This window comes from Desmodus rotundus, chromosome 2 (genome assembly GCF_022682495.2).
Source record: "Desmodus rotundus isolate HL8 chromosome 2, HLdesRot8A.1, whole genome shotgun sequence".
Taxonomy (NCBI): domain Eukaryota; kingdom Metazoa; phylum Chordata; class Mammalia; order Chiroptera; family Phyllostomidae; genus Desmodus; species Desmodus rotundus.
In genome coordinates, this window is record NC_071388.1 from 208,325,705 (window position 1) to 208,345,090 (window position 19,386).

Consider the following 19,386-nt stretch of genomic DNA (forward strand, 5'->3'; position numbering starts at 1 on the left):
ATAAAGCCACAGTCGCATTCCGTGTGAGGTGATGGAATGGTTGGATGCAGGCTGGAATTATTTTATTTTATGGAGTCTTAATTGGATTTGTCATGCGGAGCTCCTACGTACCGAATGTTTGCTTGGAGTTAATGAGACCTGTTATGGAGACTTAGAGAATTGTAATTCTCCCAGTAACTCGACAGTGATACATGTTGCAGAACTGAGCATAAATCAGGTGACAGAAGACACTCCTGCGCATGGGGACTGGCCCCATGTCTCCTAATTTCCACGCGGTGTTTCCTCTGGGCTTTCTTGGCCTGATCTCCGGGGAAGACCCCGCCCCTCTTACAATGTCTTCATGGAAGATCCGTGGTTTGTGGCCCCACCTGAGTGAGCTGCGCGTGCCGCCCTCTGCTTCCGGCTCCGCTCAGCTCCAACATGCCCATGTGGGGGGCGTGGAGGGCGTGTCACAGCTGGGCGCCCCAGAAGCCGAGCCAGTGAGGACATGCATGGAGCTCCTCTGGGGCGGGGGTGGGGGTGGGGGCATGACCAGCCGTGGGGAGTGACTCGGGGGAGGGGCAGCCACCCAAGGGCGACTGACCAGATCCTGTGGGGAAGTCCTGGGAAACGGCATGTACTGGCCGAGTGATGAGAGGCCCATACCCTATCAGGCAGTTCCAACCGGCCTGCCCTGGACTAGGCCAGTCCCAGCAGCCTGCGGGCAACCTTCCCTCCTTCCAGCCTCTGCTCCCCGGCAGCCTGGTGAGACCCAAAGTGAGGCCGAGACGTTGGACGCACCAGGCATGCGCAGGGTTCTGCCCTGCTGACACAGTGGCAGCACCTTGTCCACACGCCACTGACCTCAGGGGCTCTGTCCACATGGGCTCTGGACGCAGGGACGCACGCGGCCTCATCTCACTGGCCGTGCCACCTTGCTCGGGCCACAGTCTGAGGCTCTGTTTCCCCAGCTGTGGATGGGCATAAGGAGGCCACGCCCACGGCGGGGGTCAGAGAGAGAACAGCCTGAGCGAGAACATCGCCCGCAACACAGGAATAGCTGCTTGGGGTCGTCGAGTGGTGGCCTGGTGGCCGCACTCGCCTTCTGCCAGACGGTGGGAGCCTCCGGGGCCAGGGGTCTGGGCACAACCACTCTTTGCATTAGGAACAAAGCCCGAGACTCCTCAGGGGACTCAGAGGGCAGGCAGAGGGGTGGGGAGCTGCAGCAAGGGTCAAGGGTGGCCAAGGTCAGGATGGTCTGGGCTCTTGCTTCCCTCCCTCTTGGCAGGATGAGTCCCTCCTCCCTCGGTGCTGGTGCCAGCAGGCCCAAACGTCGAGGACACAGGATGACAGAGGAACACGGCTCTGTCCTCTCTTGGTTCCCAGGGCTTCCACGTCCTCCTTCCTGGAAATTAAACCCCTAGAAGACTCGCCAGAGAAGCCACAGCAGCCAGATGAGGCAATTACGTTTTTCAGGCCGTGGAAGTCACTGAACTGCCTGTAAATGTTAGAGACAAGCTTCTAGGAAAGTTGGTACCAGAGCTGTAATCAAAATGATTACATGGTCTAACGAGAGACGGAGGGAGAGCAGAAATTGAGGACATTAAACAAAGACGCAAACAGCTCACCAGCGAGCATCCACGGCGGCCCTGTGCCTCGGTCTCAGCGCGGGGGCCTGGGAAGAGCTGCTGGGACTCTGGTGGGAAGGACTTGTCGCCAGAAGGCACTTCGTCCCACGGAGGCAGACATTTCTCCGTGCAGAGCGGGGGTGTGGATGCTGAGTGAGGGCTCGTTGATCTGCCTGTGGTGCTGGCCCAGCCGCTGAGGACGCCCTGGAACATGCACAGCACAGGCCGGCAGGTCGCGACGTGCAGCCTGTGGGCACCAGCGTGGGCCGGTGTCTGTCCTCGCCCTGCTGGCCTAATGAAGAGGCGGGGGACTCCCAGCCCTCCTTAGGACAGTGGCCCCGCACCCAGTGCCCCACCCCAGCCCTCCAGGGAGGACGCCCCGCCTGGCACTGGTGCCCACGGCACAGCACGCAGAAGGGCAAGGAGCCCTGGCCTCCAGCTCGGACGATATCCCTGCACCCTGAGATCTCGGTCAGGCTGCCCGCCTGGGCAGCCTCGAGTCCGTGTCCTCCAGCCAAGGGGCCGTCCTCTTCATTAGCTCCAACCCTGCCCCTCCACGCGGTCCCAGAATCCAGCACGAGGGTGCTGCCCATGCTCGACCACCCAGTGCAAGTTTCCTCTGAGCGCCCGTTTGTTCCTAGAACTCTCGGCGCCATCCCGCGGTGGAAGGGAAGGGACTTCAGCCCTGACCACGCTCTGGAGAAACATGTTTTTCTGTCCACCCAAACTGCAGACCTAATCGTCACTCCCGAGTCACACCAGGAAACGTCCCCCTTAGCACTGTCACCTGAAATGCTGTGACCTGACTGCCCTTGTGGGAACCCCGGGTGTTAGGACAAGGAAAGACACCGTCAAGGTGGCAAGGCTGGTGACATCCGTCTGTCTGTCCGGGCCCAGGTTTGGGCGGGGCGGGGCAGGGCAGGTCCACACTGGAGGCTCAGGGCCAGGTAGCAGCTGGTAGTGTGGCCATGGGTGCGTGCTCATGGGGCGCCTTCAGCTACAGGGCACCCATGCCAGGAGCCTGCCCTCCTCCCTGGCCCTTGGCTCTGGCCCTGCACCTGCTTCTGGAACCTCCTGCAGGCTGTCCTGGGTCTGGACACACATCCAGGAGCCTTAGCTGAGTTCTGAGAGGGAGACCCGCAATGCGGCACCTGTTCTCGAGGTACAGGTGAGGGGTGTGAGCAGCATCAGAGCCACGTGCGGGGGCTCAGGTGGAGGCCCAACCGGTGTCTGATCCCACCAGGAGCCTGGCTGTACCTGAGTGTGTCCTCAAGGTCAGGGCGCTGGCTCCGCCCCCAGCCAGGTGGCCAGAGGGGACCCAGGCTCGCAGAGGCCCCCGGAGCCGAGTGCAGCCTCTGAGAAGTTCCCAGGAGAAAACACTAGAAGCACATGACAGCCGGGCGGGGGGCCCCAAACCAGCACGTGGGGCACGGGGCACCTGGGGCACGCGAACAGCGCCCTCTACCTGGGGACCCCCTGGGCTGGATGCAGCTCTGTCCACATTGTGACTCCTCCTCTCTGCCCGCCCCCGCCCCCAAGACCCCAGCAGCAGCCCTGAGACTGGAGAAGGGCGAACTGGTGGTGTGAGCTGCCCCAAAAGGCCCGTGATCACTCTGCTGTCATTTCCATCCACGCGAATCGCTAAATGTGAGCCCCGCCCCCGCATGGCCCCCGGCAAGGCAGCATCCGGCTATGCCTGCGTTTGTTGGTCTTGCAAACCCTTCATCCGACTGGTCCTGATGTGACGGTGGGGCACAGGGCACATTTCAGGGACCAGTTCTGCTGTGATGCTGGTAGGGAGCCTTCTCTGACAGCCAGCCATGACCCAGAGGAGCAGGAGCTGAGCACAGCCCTTCCCTGCCAAAGGCCCTCATGGGAAGGGGCGCTTGGAGATGGGCACCCACAGAACTTCGACAAGGAACTTAACGGAGCCTTCCTCAGACCTGTCCCTTCCATCACCCTGACGTTCCCCTCCAACCTCCAGGAATACGAGGTCCGGGCAGCCCTGTTCTGTCCCTCCTCTCTTGCATGAACCAAATTGTAGAAATCCTGGAGGACTTCCTGCAGGAGGGGGTGTTTGAACTCTGCCATGAGACACAGCATTAACTGGAGAACGGAAGGGAAGTGGGTTCTAGGCCAAGGGAAGGTGCACTCCATGTCACCTTCAGGCTGGAGTGCGGCCCCTAGGATCTTAAGCCCTGCATCGAGGACAACAGGCTCTGTTCTGCAAGAAGAAAGAGCCACGTGGTTTTTGAGGAGCAGGGTAAAGCAGTGAGGCCCGTGGGGCGGGAACAGATTAGGGACGCCACCTCAGCTGTAGGAAGAGAAGAGCGCCCAGAAGCACTGACTGTCCTCATGCTAATGGTGAGCACAGGCCACGGAACAGCTCCCGGCCGTGCCGGAGAAAGTGCCCACCCAGCCGGGGTCAGGCCCTGAGGAGGCCATCACAGCAGACCCGGATCCGTGGCGCCAGGCCCACCTGTGTTTAGAGAGGGCAAGGGCGAGATCGGGAAGAGTTTTGATCTTGTGCACACCCATCCCTCAAATGCTGCCACCTCGGGGAGGCGGCGTCCCCTGCCGGAAGCGGTTTCGAGGTTAATGGCTCCCTGGCAAAGAGTCAATTAGCAAAGGAAGCTCACTGTCTCCAGATTCGACACCAGCAGAGTAAAACGCCTCAGACCCCAGCCAGGACTGGGTTTGCAGGGCCGAATACGCGTGTTTTATTTTTTGGTAAAAATAAATCATCTAACTAAATGCAGCATGGAGCCGGTCGCAGGACTCAGAGGGGACCCTTCCTGCAGCCTGACACTGTCCCCCAGCCACCTGTCCCCGAGCCTGACCCCTCCCCTCCTCACTCTGCAGTCTGTGCGTCTCTTTCCTCCAGCGACCGGGTGCGCTGGTCCCTTTACCCCCCATCCCAGCTCCACATGATCTCCCCGTTGGTTCCCTCCATCGTCTCTTGGCCGGTTCCTGAAGCGTGCCGGTCATGGACGTTCCACACGTGCCCCGCGTGGGCCCGTGTCCAGGAACAACGCCCACCCGCCCCTCGTGGGGACCCACCTACATGTGTGCACACGTCTCACACACACACACACACCCCACAGTCCACATGCACGCACACACAGGCCCTCGCTCCCACACTCAGGGCTGGGGGTCTGGGCCCACCCACTGGGCTCAGTGGGGACTGGCTGCTCCCAAGGAGGACAGTTCCCACCCAGCTGGTGGGAATGGGACCCTCCCCACCCTCCTGCACCAGGACATTATCTCCCCCACTTCTGGGCGGCTCTCAGGGCTCCCCACGTGTGCGCCTTGACAGGCACTCAGTTCGTGTCTCAAAGGGGAGGGCCCCGCGAGTCCCCCAGCACACCCTCTGTGCAGCCGTCTCCCCGCGGGCTCTGCAGGGCTCCTGGCCCGGCCCCTGGGTGCGCTGTCCTCACCAGGGGTCACGGGCCGCACGGCTCACCTTGGTTACCTCCCACCCTCAGGGCCACCCTCGCCCCTCCTGCCGCATCCTTGTCAGTGTCTCTGAGCCCCGCTGTCTCTCCTGCGTGTCCAGACTGTTACTTCAGGAGGGGTCCCCCCAGCCCCACCACGCCTCTGGGTGGGCTCCGTTTCCAGCTCAGGACAACGGACCCTCCTCTGCTCCACCCGATGGCCCAGGGCCCCCACTGCTGTCACTCTGCGCCTCCTTTCCGTGCGAACTCTAGAGAAGCTTGGCCAGTGCCCACTGCAACCTCACGAGGATCACACACAGGCTCTAAAACTCACGGACACAGCCGTTCTTCGCAAAATTGGGCTCTTGCCTAAACTCACCATGTCCGCAAGTCTCTCCTGTGCCTCAGCGTGATGTGAAGCTTTTCTCCATACAGCTTCTCAAATATCTTATTACATCGATTCCTAGTATTTTATTTTCTGTCTTGTCTTCCTTCGCATTTTAAACCGGTTATTGCGATCTTTGTATAAGAATTAGGCGCATTAATTTTGCGGCCAGTGTTATGTTACGATCTTGAACTTTCCAACCGTGCTCAGTGACATTTCCTCTTTGCTCGCGAAGTGCAGGTGAGAACTCAGGCTCTGCTCCCCGTCTCCTTCCTTTCGTCCCTGAGTGTGGGAGGGGCCTCTAGAAAAACGTTACAGGATGTGGGACTTCGGGATTTCCCTGCTCACTCTCACCATTAGGGAGGCTGTTTGTTTTCTTTCAGTATCAGGAATGATTCTGGTTCTTTACTCGAGACAAACACTCTGATCTATTAAAGAATTACCCAGCCATTCCTTCTATCGTGATTATTACTGTTTGAAGCCAGGATGGACACTGAATTTTGTAGTTACCGAAGCCGAGGGAGCAGAGAGGCTCTGTCGCACCAGATGCGGCAACATCCCCTCGGGGCCTATCTCTGTCACAGGGAACCCTGCACGTGCGCAGCAAGAGGCCCAGGGAGACAGGGAGGCAGGCGGCAGGCGGTGGGCTCCCCGGGGACTCGGGACTGGAGGACCACAGGCCTCCCGCCCTGAAAAGACAACAGCTCCAGAGCAGCGTGCTCCCCCGCCAGGGACCCAGGAGCGGGCCACCCCGGCCCCACTGCAACCCAGCAAGGCGACCTTCGCCCCCAACCCCCTCCCCACGCCACCCCGGAGCTGGGAAGCAGGCCTCCGCTCAGACCTCCACCCCGCTGTGCTGGCTGGTGGGGGGCCATCCATCACCTGTGGTGAAAATCGCATGGACGATGGTGGATTTCTCATCTGCAATCGGGGGCTGGGGGAAGTGGCACCCGTTTCTCAGGTACTGGAGCAGAGAGCCGTCCCCTTCATGTCCATGCCTGGCGAAAACACCCTTCAGGAACGCAAGGGGAATAAAGTCACGCGCGTGCGAAGGGAAGTGAAGGTCAGTTGTTTCTGGCAGCCCGTGGCTGCTGGACGGTCTCAACACAAAGGAAATGAGAGCGGGAGCAGGGCCGCGCCTTCGAAGAGGAGAGGATGCGGCAACTGGCGAAAATAGGGGCGAATCCAACAGAAGGTCCACTTTCTCGAGAGTTCCTTAAACACGCTCGGTGGCCGAGGTGAAGATGGCCGAATCGCTGGCCGCGGCGCTCCGTGGAGAAGCATTTACAGCAATGACAACGTTGGGGGGAGGGTGAAGGCATCTCGGTGGCAGCGAGGTCCCCATGTCTCACTCCAGCAGGGAGCTCCGGTCCCAGTGGATCAGAAGCTACGGACGTGCAAGGTGGCACCGGGAGCGACCTCTGAGACAGCACACCAGGTGACTGGACGAGCAAGTCAGGGGGGATTCCGAGTGCCCACGCAGCCCACAGGGAGGTAAGAAAAGAGAAGCAGAAGGACAATAAACAGAGGAAATAAAGAAATAAAATGGCAGGCTTAAGCCCTAACACACAGGTGGCAGAATTCCAGCCCTCCACGCTGTTTTATGCGCCCGGCACCTAGTTGCCACCCGGCAGCAGCGCCGAGCTCCTGGCCCCAGTTAAGGAGCAGTTACATTTACACAGCCCTAAAGTTACACTCGGCCCTTTGAAGGCGACCGCGAGGCCGATGTGGCCCCCGGTGACAATGAGCCTGACAGCCCTGCATCACATCAACAATTACCTTCAACATAAATGGTCTAAATGAACCAATTAGAAGACAGAGATTGACAGGTGATTTTTTTTTTTTAAATCACAATCCAAAACATTCTGTCTTTAAGAAACGCACTTCGAATCTAACGACACAGGAAGGTTCAGAGTAAAACGGCGGGAAGGATATGCCACGCAAACGTTAATGATAAAGAAAAAGGCAGGAGCAGGTCTATTAAGATCAGACAAAAGACTTTAGTTTTTAAAAATTAGTAAAAAGAAACAATGCATAATGATAAAAGGATTGATCCACCAAAATACACAACAATCCTAAAAACGCACCAAATGCAGAGTCTTAAGATACGTGAAGCCAAACTGACCGGCTTCATGGAGAAACGGAGGACACCACGTCGTAGGTGGGGGGCCCTTCAATGCAGCGCTTTCGGCCACTGACAGACCCGTGAACACAGCCGCCCAGCATGGAATGGATACAAAGAGAAACTCTGCGAGGGACAGCAAAAGACACATTGTTTCCAAGCAACCATGGAGCATGCACCAAGGTAGATTACACCCCAGCCCTAACACCAACCTCAACAAGTTTAAAAGATTTAAATCGTTTGTAGCATTTTCTCTGACCATAATGGAATCTAATTAGAAATCAATTCAGAAAGACAACAGGAAAATCTTTAAACACTTAGAAATTAAACAGCACACTTCTAAATAATCCCTGTGTCAAAGAGGATGTTTGGAGTAGATAAAATAAAGACACAGAACAAATGAAAATAAAAACACACCAACGGAAGCATGCGGGAGAGAACCGAAAGGTTTGTGAACGCTTGCGTTAGGAAAGAGGAAAACTCTCACATCCACGCTCCAAGTTTCTACCCGAGAAACTGGGAAAGGGTGAGCGCAGTGACCCGAAGCCACTGGAAGACAGGAAAGAGCAAGGAGCAGAAATCGATGAAATTGAAAACGAGAAATCAATTGAGAAAAAGCAGTGAAACAAAAAGTTGGTTCTTTGAAAAAACAATCAATACAATTGATAAGCCTTTAATGAGGCTGATTAAGATGAGAGAGAGGACAGACTGCCAATATCAGGGAAGAAACACCAGGAGCTCTCCCCTGCGCCCTCACCACCAACCCTGCGGACCCTGCAGGGTGACAGGTGACACTCCGAAGGACTCTACACTCGTAGGTTTGACAACTCAGAAAAAACGGGCCGGCTTCGGAGCCCACAGGCTACCAAAACTCAAGATGCACCAGACAGCCCAGGTGAGCCTGAAGCCATTAAGGAGTTAAACTGGTAATTTAGAAGGCACAGAGATCATTATTAACAGAGGCGCAAACGCAACCGAGTGGAAAGATAGTCTTTCAGCAAACGGTGCGGAGCCGCTGAGCACCAGCAGGCAAGCCCACCAAAGAAAGCGGGAGCCTCCCCCAGACCTCAGACCTCACAAAAAACCATCTGTCGGATCATGGACTTAAACATAAAATCCCATAACATTTACGAAAAATCCGATAAACTCCTGGGGGCCTAGGGCTAGGCGAAGGGTTCTTAGATCTGACGTGAGAGTCAAAAAGAGGAGGACGTGATAGATTGGGTGTCTTCACAAGGAGAGACTCTGCCCCGTGAAGAGGGCGAACAGGCTCGTGCGGAGTGGGAGAGGCGCACCAAGCACGGATCTCACAGCAGGTTTGTGCCCGGAGGGCGTAAAGAGCCCTGGGGACTCGGCAGCGAAAGAAAACCAGCCACACTCTGATCGGAAACTGGGCAAAGACGCAACCCTAAAGGCCACAGATCCACGCGGGACGAGCCGCTCTGCGTCATCGGCCGTGGGAAACACCAAGCACAGCTCTCAGCATGGCGAACGCTGGCAGCCCCAGAGACACCGGCTCCCTCCTACGCCATGGCCAGGTCGTTACAGCCACGCACCCGCAGGGTCACTGTGCGGATGGGCTTCCTTCCCGAGTCACCGGCAGCCACACCAGCCTGGGGTTTGTCCCAGTGCATTTCTGATGCGCCATTCCCAGCCGTGGGGCAGCTCTGGGACCCCAGGCCCTCCCTCCACCCCCTCCCCTGCCCCCAGAGGGTCCCTGCCAGCATGCCCTGCACAGCTGCCACCGCCTCCTCCACCACTGGGGCCCACAGGCTTGGGCGCCTTCCAGCACTCGGATGTCACCCGAGCTGAAGTCTCCTCAGCAAACCGGTCCAGGAGGAGCCCCCAGACAAAGTCACGGGATGGGGGTGGTTTCCTAGCACGGGAAAAAGCCGGTCCCATCGCACGCCCTGCCCGGGGGCGCCCGTTGGCGCCAGGGATGAGTGGACACAGGCCATGTGCTTAGGCAATTTCCTTAAACCCCGGGGGTGGGGAAGACAGGGTGGGGCAGCACTGCTGTGTCCCAGCCTCCCAGACCCCCCCACAGGGCACCCCTCACACCGTGCATGCTTTCTCACACGCATGTGCATCCGTGTGCACACTGTCACACACGTACCTCACATGAGGAGAGTGTCTCACCAGCCTCAGCAGCTCAGAAAAGCCTCAGGCTCCCCACTGCAGTCTGGCGGGCGCAGAGCGGGGCCCTCGCACCCCCATCCGTGCCCCCACCCCCATCCTGTCCCCGTTGCTGGTTCCGCGCTTCACGGGGGGAGGGGCAGTCTGACTCTTCGATGGCCGAAGGCAGATGGCAGAGCCACGTGCAGCACCCAGCACCTTCCCTGCCTAACACCACAGCTGCAGAGCCCTGGGGACAGTGTTTGCTGTGAGCTCAAAGCTACCTGTAGAGCGTCCCTGGAGACAGCGGCTCCCACCCCAGCCTCTCCCCCTCCGGGAAGGTGAGCCTCCAGACTCGGGAGAGACGACACCCATTAGCACGGATGCCACCTTCTGAAGGGCCTCGGCCCAAAGGAGACCACACAGGAAGTAGCCTCTGTCCCCCAGTCACCTCTCCAGTGACTCACTGTGGCCCCAGGTATGGAGGAGTCTGGCCTGAGTGTGGACTCAACAGGCTCCATGTCCCCATGGGAACTCCCAGAAGATGAGGGGACCTGCCAGGAGGGGGAGAAGTCTGGGGACTGTGGGCAACAGTCGGGGGACTGCCATGGGGTGACAGAGGGCCCCGGAGGCAGGAAGTGGCTGCCTGGAGAACCTCCGCATTTCAGCTTCTGGGGCTGGTCGTGAGGATGGTGTGGTCAGGTGTCTGCAGGAAGCTTGGGAGTGGCAGACACTGACCGGACCCCACGAAATGCCAGGAAGCCCACAGCTTTTTAGGGGGTCTCCTTTCCGTGCCCTCCCTCAGTGGAGGGCCCTCGGGGGCTGCCCACAGTCTGCAGCTCGAGGGCACGGTGGGTCTCCTCAGTCACTGTCCCACCAAGCCCAGCTGCCTCGTCCTCCCTTTTGCCACTGAGCCTGCCGCCCAGCGAGCCCCATCAGGGCACAGGCCCTGCTGGCCGAGACCCAGCCCTCATGCCCAGCCCATGTGGCCTCAGGGGAAATGGGGATGGCATGGCCTTTGGTGTGGCAGCATCTCCAGTCCCCCAGGCCCTGCCAGACCCTGAGTCCTAGGCTGGGCCGGTCCACACATCCATGTTTCTGCCCGGCCTCATGGGCAGCTCAGGCTGAGACATCTGTGAACCCTGAGGGGGAAAAAACACCCCCTAAGAAGGGCCTCCAGTAGCTCACTGGGCTTATATTTATAGAAACCAGAGCCTCGCAGCTATTTCTGCACGGGGCTGCTCCCGCAAACCACCCTTCCTGGAGCAGGTGCCCTGAGCTGCGCCCGCACTGTGTCCCGCCCTTATAGAGGAGCCCCTGGGGTCCCTTGTCAGCCAATGGGACTGAGACTTCCTCCATATAATCAGAGCTGTGCAGTACTGACCAATCAGAGCGATGCCTTTGGACCAATCAAACTGTGAGGATTTGAAGTCCTCATCTGCATGAGGATGGACCTATCAGGGACCAGGGATGGGGACTTCTGTCCACACAAAGCAGCTCCCCCTAGGGTCTGGAGGGTACCTTCCCTGAAGGCCCCAGGGCAGAGTGGTGGAGCTGATGTGGGCCTGACCCCAGGGCCACCTCACAGCCACGTGGCAGGACAGCCGGGCCATCCCAAGGTTGTGCTGCCATAATGCTCTTGAGCTGCCAGCACCGAGTCAAGCCTCCTTCACCACACTCCACATGGGGTTCTTGGCGTTTGAACAGGCACCAACGGCCAGGCCTCCAGTTGACACTTGTACTCTGCAGGGCTGGCAGCTCTCTCAGCCCCGGGGTGTTAGAGGCCCCGCTGAGGAAGCTCACGGCCTCCCCCCACGCCCTGCTCCCCGGCGGCCTTCGGGGGGGACCCAGGCGCAGGCTGCCTGCAGGGCCCTGCCCTGGGACAGGGCACCACTGAGCAAGAGCGCAGGGCCACTGAGTGAGAGATGTTCGCTCAGTTATTTGACTAACAAATTAACTCTGTTCGTCATGAAAAAATGGAATTAATTTTTTTAATTGGGTGCACAAGAGTCAAAGCAAACCCACTTTTAAATGCATGTAACGTGGCAGTGACTATTTCTGGCACAATAAAGCCAATTATTTTTAAACAGAAAATCTAGGGCTGGGGAGAAGACATCTATAGCAACAGTTGGGTAGTTATTCTTGTCTCGTTCTGAGCAATGAAAAGTCAAAGCTTGCAAATGGCTCTACGTGCACGTTTACGATAAAATGCTCGCTGTCCCCGTCCGGGGTGGCAGGCCCTTGCCACCTCAGTGCCTGGCATCTGGCAGGAGGATGGGCCTGCCCGCGGACGCTGGCCCTCGCCATCATGGGACGCAGGTACAGACGGCAGGACAGGGTCACCTTTTCAGCTGAGCACACCTTGGGTGTCACTCTTCTCTTTCATTCTACACGTGGCTGATCACTGAATCAGGCCACCTGTGTGTCCCCTCCTTGCACATGGCCACTCTCGGGGCCAAGCCAGCCCACTCATCTTTTCTTGCCCATATCTCTGTCTCCCCCCTGTCCCCGTGTCTGCCACCAGAATCCCCTTTCAAAACACCAGCTCCTGCCTCTCCCTGCTTAACCCCTGCCCCTGGGCTCCTCCCTGCCTGCCTGGTGACACCTGACTTCCGCTGGTCCCGTCCTCCCAGAACTGTCCCTGATCCTTGTCCACATGGCCCATGGGTCTGCTGCCCTCCCTGTCTCCCCACCGAAGGCTCTGGGTCTCCTCCCCACAGGGCCCTGTGCCCCCCTCACTAGACGGACAACTCATCCACCTCTCCCAGTACCAGCTCCAATGTGGGAAGCTTTTTACCTGCCCCTCCACCTCCCGTGGTGTCACGCCCTCACCTGCTCAGGGGCCCAGCACCCTCACTTCCATTGTCCTGGTCCTCTGACTCATGGGCCCGACAAGGCTCTCTGTCCGAGTCTCCCACGGAGCCACTCCAGCCGCAGAGACCCTGCTGACTCGGCAAACGAAGCGGTAAGGAGGCTGCACACAGCCCAGAAAGCACGCCTACTGCACGCATGCTCCTCTTCGAAGAACTATTCTGACCTGGCAGCTACGGGAGGCCAACAGCGGCCAGTGGAGGCTGTGGGCTCAGTACTGTCTGCAGGCGGACGCGTCTCCTCCAGTCGGTCCCATCAGCGCGGCTGGCTAACGCCAGCAAAGCCGCACTGCCGTGGGGAAGCAGAGGTCCAGGGAGAACGCTTGCGTACAGCTACCAGATTCCAAGGGGCAGACCAGAGTCTTTCTGACCCCTGCGTCTCCCTCTTGACCACAGGGGGTGCCTGAACACGTCAGCACATCCGTGTCCCCGTGATCTGCCAGGTTTCCTGAGGACAGCACCATGTCTGAGTTGTGTGGGCGGCGTGGAGCTGTCACGGGTTCTCAGGGAACGCCGATGGTGCAGGCCTGCCTGGCATCTCCGCCCCGAGGGTGCGGCTGCCCATGCCCACCCGAGAGCGCCTCTCCCCTCACTGCCCACCAGAGATGTGGCCCAAGTTTGCAGCCCTGAGCCTGGACGCCCAGGAGCGACTCCAGGCTGCAGCCCCCCTGGGGCCTCCTGGGAGGCCAGGCTTCTGCCTCCATCAACGCCTGCCACCCGGTCCTCACACAGGGACCCTGTCCACATGTCCCACATGCACAAGCCCTCTTCTCAGGGGCTGCCAGAGTGTCTTCTTCCCCGAGCCTGGGGCCCCCCTTGGAGATGGAGCCCTTGGAGCCCTTCGCGGAGGTCAGTTCCTCAGTGGTCAGCACACAAGTCCCCACAGGACTCAGGACAGGGATTGGGAATAAGGACTAATAAGAATAAACAATATAATACTTATTTGTTATAAATTAATAATTATTCATATTAGTAGTATATTATTAATATAGCACAATTATATTATAGATAATGTAACCATTACTATTAATATAATTATATTGATAATAATTATTATTGATAACAATGCTCATTCTCCCTATCGATTTCTCGAAGTTATCATTCTCTCTCTCTCTCCTCCACAAACAACGCAAGTACCAGAGGCCACTTTCACCTGGACGCTCCTGTCCCAGCCCCCCGCCATGTGAGCACCATGCAGAGCCCTGGCTGCACTTCCCCGCAGGTGCACCTGCTTGTCCTGCTCCATCTAGTCCTTGCTTTAGCGAGGGAGCCAGTCCCCACTGCCCACATTTCTGGAGCTCCTTTCTTGCTATAGGACTGTTACTAAATGTCTCCCAAGAACCTTTATGCAACAAAGTTGCTGAGGTCTTATGAGTCTGAAAACTTCCTATTTTGCTCTGTGTATGAATGATAGTTTAGCTGGATATAAAATCCCGATCTTAAAGGTTGTGGTCCTTCAGCATGGAAGCCGTGTTCCTGCATTCCGCATGGTCACTGACAGACGTGATGTGAATTGACCATCACTCCTGGGAGAACTATTGGCTTTTTTTCCTTTGGAAGTTTTAAGATGTTATCTCCTTAATGTTCATAAACTTCTCTATAGTATATTGAGATGGGGTTTTCCCTCCCGCTTTATTGAGATTGTGCCCCGCACCTGTCATCCATGTCCCCCTCAGCAAGTCACCTCAGCTATAAAATGCCAGTGGCCGAGATCACACACCCCTCGCACAGAAAGCAAGCGTACAAACACTTGGGTGGGCTTCACCTGGTGCAGCTGCACGGGCTACGTTCCTATTCACCGCACTTCGCAAAGAAACACCCTGTGGGTTTTATCCCTGTTACTACTCCGTAAGGGTTGTGCCAAAACTCCCTGTGTCCCTTCTGCCCACTGGATGACCACCAGACAGACAGACAGACGCACGTGTACACATTCGTGACTAGACATTCTCCCTGAATGTCGGAAAGTTGACTGTGAACATTTGTCCTTTCCCCTAAAAGACACAGATGCTCTGCGAGCACGGAGGTGTCCTTCACAGGAAATTAAGCAGTGATGTAATGCGCCGAAGCCAGTAACCCGGCCTCCACATCCCTGTGTCACCGCTGTCCCAACGTGTCCCCTCGTGGCCCTTTGCCCAGGCCAGGGCCCCGGCCAGAGTCACAGGCTGTGAGCACTGTCCATCCCCTCAGGCTCCTTCTCCCGGGAGCCTCCTCAGCCTCCGTCTCCCCTGAACTTGGCCGTGGGCAGTGCGGGCAGTTATTTTGCAGGGTGGCCCAGGGTTGGATCCCAGTGGCACATCTGGGGCAGGGCCACCCCGGAGGTGAGGACACGGGAGTCACCACAGCACAGCGGGAGGCATCGGCCAGCTGCTCAGTCACTGGTCAGCCGGCACCTCCCCATTGCTGCAGAGTCAGCACTCAGGAGGCCACACCCAAGCCACCCGCCGGGCCCCCGCCAGCCCCGTCCACACCTGCAGAGACCCTGGTCCAGGTCGGCTGTAGCTGTTGGCGGCTGTGAGCGCGGCTTCCAACCACGGCGTCTCCTCCACATTGCTCAGCTCAGTTTCACCGCAAGGAGGAGTCCCCACCCTGTTCACGCCTTCCTGCACTTTACGTCAGCGTGAACGCGGGGCTCTTGCATGTTCTACAGGTGACAATCAGTTTCCGTTGTTATTGAGGTTGATGCTCCAGCTGTCCCACCTCTGGCCATCCATCAGGGGACTCTCGGAGTAAGCGCCCCCTGGGTGACACCTGTATAGGGCCATGCATGTCCTGGGGACGGCAGGAAATGAGTGGCTGGTCAGCGGCTGTCCTCAGGGAACTCCAGGGGCTCAGATGCACATCGGGTGCCGGCCCTCTGGTTCAATCTGCTTGTCCTGCGTGGGAGCCTCCTCCCACCAGCCTGGAGAACGAGCCAGGCCTCCTGCCCTCCCTCAGCCCAACTCACACGCACACCTGCCGGGCGGCGCCTCCTCACTGGCGTGCAGACCCCTGGTCAGGGGCAGCGCCTGTGCCCTGAGCCTCCAGGCACAATGCTCCAGCTGCCCACTCCACATTCCCGGCGCTGGCAGCGAGACACACTGTTTGGAAAAGCGTTTGGCAGCACCTAACCAGAATCATAAAGTTGTTTGTTCCAGTTGACCTCGCGGTAACATTTCTGGGAAATCATTCTAAAAGAAAATTCCAAAAATGAACAAAAGCCTATGCATGAAGAGGTGTACCGTGGAATTATACAACTCGCAAAGTCAAGTGGATGCCTGTCAGCTGGGGGATGGAAGGTAATTTATGGTGCACAGAATGGACTGAATATCATATTGCCCCTAAAAATTCTCAAGATAACTAAGTGGCAAGAAAACGATGCATTATTAGCGAGGAGAACCGGAGCACAGAGCCTCGTGTACACCGCGGCCGGGTGATAGGACAGCAGCATCCACGGCAATATGCGCCCAAAGCTGTCCTCTCCTGAGTGGCTGACATCAGAGCTCCTCGTGGGCAGGGAGTGTGAGGGTCCGAGGTCTTTGCACAGGCGGGTGGAGGCTTGCGGGGGCTGGGGGGCCTCACCTCACACGGCCCTGACTGTACGCGGAGGAGTGGGGGCCGCGCAGTGGGCACAGTCCAGCGCTGGCAACGCCAGGGCGGTGTGCTGCCTCGGGCCCCGCCCGGGCCTGCGGCCTGGAAGTAACCATTGGGAGGGACTGCGGAGACCAGGCATTAAGGAAACAGTGAAAACTGGCTGAGTCTGGGCGCTGACCTGCACCAGCACCTTCTCGGGGTCCAAGTCTCATTGTTGAAGTTTCAGCGTGGGGTTTTCCCAGGCCTTTTCTCTTTTTACATGACTTTGCTTTAGCAGAAAAACACCAATATCACTTGAACACACTCTTTTGCAGATGAAAAGAATCAGCTTTCCACACGCAGCGTGACTGCAGCTGGGAGCAGCATGGCCGTGGGTCCGTGGGTCCCGAGGCTGCAGGATGGACCCGGAGGCCAGGTACCAGGCTTTGCAGACACAGGTCAACCACATTCTCTGACCTGTAGCTCTCCCCTCATGGGGAGTGGGACAATCTGGGTGACCGGTGTGGTGGGACAGCCCTGGGGCTCCTGCACTGTCCCCTGTCCCAGAGGTGAATTTGGTTTTCACCTGCCCAGAATGCCGCTGTCAGTGCTGAGCCAGCTCCTCGGCCTGCCAGGACCAAGACACATTTCCTCTCTCACGGGGGCTGCAAGAGGGCTGCACGGGGTGGGGGTGGGGGGGCGCCAGGCCCGGCAGGCATCCGTGGCGGCCAGGGCAAGGGGTGGGGGAGGCAGTTCTCCCAGATATGAGCAGATAGCGCTCTGCCTAAGAAGCCAAGTGGCGGCCCAGCCCACGGGTGTTATCTGAGCCGGCCATCAACAGTGGATCGAATGCTCCTCCAGGCTCCTCCGCAAGGGCAGTGACCTGCAGTGACCCGCTCGCAGGCAGGGCGGGGCCTGGGAGGGGGGTGCCAACAGTCTCCAGGGAGGACGGAGCTGCCAGAAGAAACCTGAGCCGCAGGAGCACAAAGCCCAGCCTGGGGCTGGGGCTGCTGCAGGTCTGGACCTGGATCCGGACTCGGGCCCCAGGGCCTCACAGGGGTGGGCTGCGTGGACAAGAGCAGGGGGCAGGTTGGTTTGAAGACTCTCCGCTCGGGTTCACAGGGTGTGCTGAGGCCCCCTGGGCTGGAAGCACTTTCCCCTCTGATGAGAAGACGGGGCTCCCAGAGGACAAGTGGCCTCCCAGGTGGCCCAGCAGTGGGGACCCAGACATCAAGGCCCCCAGAGTCCTGGACCCCCTAGTCGCCAGCATAGCTGTCCTGCCTCTGGCCACAGGCTTGGAACCTGCTCGTCACCCAGGGTGGCCCACACGGGGAAGCTCCCCCACCTACAGCACATGCTGCTCCCGGGGTGGGGGAAGCCCTGGTGTCCTCCAGGAGGTAAGGGGTCCAGTTCGCCCTGTAGCCCGTCCAGGAAAGGCTTCCAGCCTCTGACCCCCACTCTCTGTGGCACACACAGCCAGACCAAGAGCTTGAGGGGCCCGGTTATCACAAAGTATTTGCTGTCCAAACTGGGCTATCACTTCTGCCATCTGTCCTGATTCTGGAGGGTCACACGCAGCTCCAGTGTCCCCTGTGTCTCTGGGCAAGAGGGCCCAAGCGGGGTTGGGTCCTGCCTCCAGGGACAACTGCCTTCAGCGGCCACATGTTTTGCCCTACAACATATCCCGCCTGCGACTTTAAACCCAAGCACACAGATCCCCCACCCCACAGGCACATGAGGCCCAGGGCCACATGCTGGAGAGGAAGAGACGCATGTCCCGCCACCCTGTGCAGTCTCTGGGAGGAGGAGGGCTGGCCCCCAGGACACTTGGATCTGCTTGGAGTGAAGTTTGTCAACAGGGAATGTATCTTGTCACCACCTGAGAAGCTTTGGCCTGATGTCCCCGGTGCCAGGCGACACTCTCTTGTCCCCACAGGGTGGTGTCCAGGGCATGGACGAGCCTCTCAGGCAACCAATCTGCAGAGCCGAGCAGAGAACGGAGACCACAGCAAAATCGAGGGGGGAGCTGCCTGCAGCGTCCACTGTCCAGGGCCTCTGGGAGGGCCCGGGCCGTGACCCCCGGCCATGACCTCCGACCGTGACCAGGCCTGAAGGAGGGGAGCGAGCATCCAATGCAGGTGGAATGTCCTTCGTTTTTGTTAATGGCCTCACTGTGCTACAACCCACAGGCGACTCTCCAATCTGTGGTCTTCTGTTGTGCCTTCTCTCAACGACCTGCTGTCAAGTTCGTCCTCACTGTGTGATGAGTCAGCGCCTCACAGCAGGTCCTCGAACAATGTCGCCTGGCTCACCGACTTAAAAAAATCGATCCCCGCCAGGGCCACTGTCTCTGTGGAGTGTGCACGGTCTCTCGTGTCCACGAGGGATCCTCTGGGGAACCAGTGAGTGACCGCTCAGTGGAGATTCAAACATGAGCCTGCAGGGCCGAGCGGGAGCTGTCGCTCTCTGCACGCCCCCCAGACCGGTGCTGAGCACCTCACACAGGCCGCAGACAGGGAAACTGAGGCCTGGAGGGGCCAAATCGCTGCCCGGGACAACCAGCTGCCCACACGCCGCCCAGAGGCAGGACAGGGCCTCGCCTCAGGGGATGGGCCACCTGAGCCCACACCACTGCCTCGGGACTAGAGAGACACTCGATACCCACAGAACTAGGAAATGGGTCAGAAATCCCCTTCACATGTGGTGTGATTTTATGTGAATTTAATAGGAATCAACTCTTCCATGGAATTTAGGGTTTTGGCAAGGGTCTCAAAGTGGCTTTTAAGAGCTGTGGCTTGGCCAACCACACACACCGGGAGGCTCCCTCAACTTCCAGACCCAGCAGGAAAGATAGCATCATGCTGCCATACAATTTTCACTTATTCTGTTAAAATTTCAGTCTTTGCAAACCACAGAGGGTGGCGGGTTTGCATCCCCCTCTTGGCACCAGCACCTGACAAGGCCGAGACAGCTCTAGACCACCGTCACCCAGGGCACATCAGCTCGGAATGCAGATGGAGATGGGCCTTCAGTTGCCTTCTGGGTGGCACTGACGGGAGACTAGGTAGAGGCCACCTGGGCCAAGCAGAGCAGGTCCCGAGTCGCTGGGCCTGTTCCCTGGCCCTCCCCGCACCTGGGACATGTGGTGTCATCCAGGCCGAGCCCTGAGTGCTTGGGGACAGTGGGGATGCATGCCCTGAGGGACAGCTATGGGCCTGGGCCTGGGAGTCTCTGGGAGGAGGAGGGCTGGCCTATGGGCCTGAGAGATGGGCACCTCCAGTTCCGTGAGCCCTGGCCCAGCACG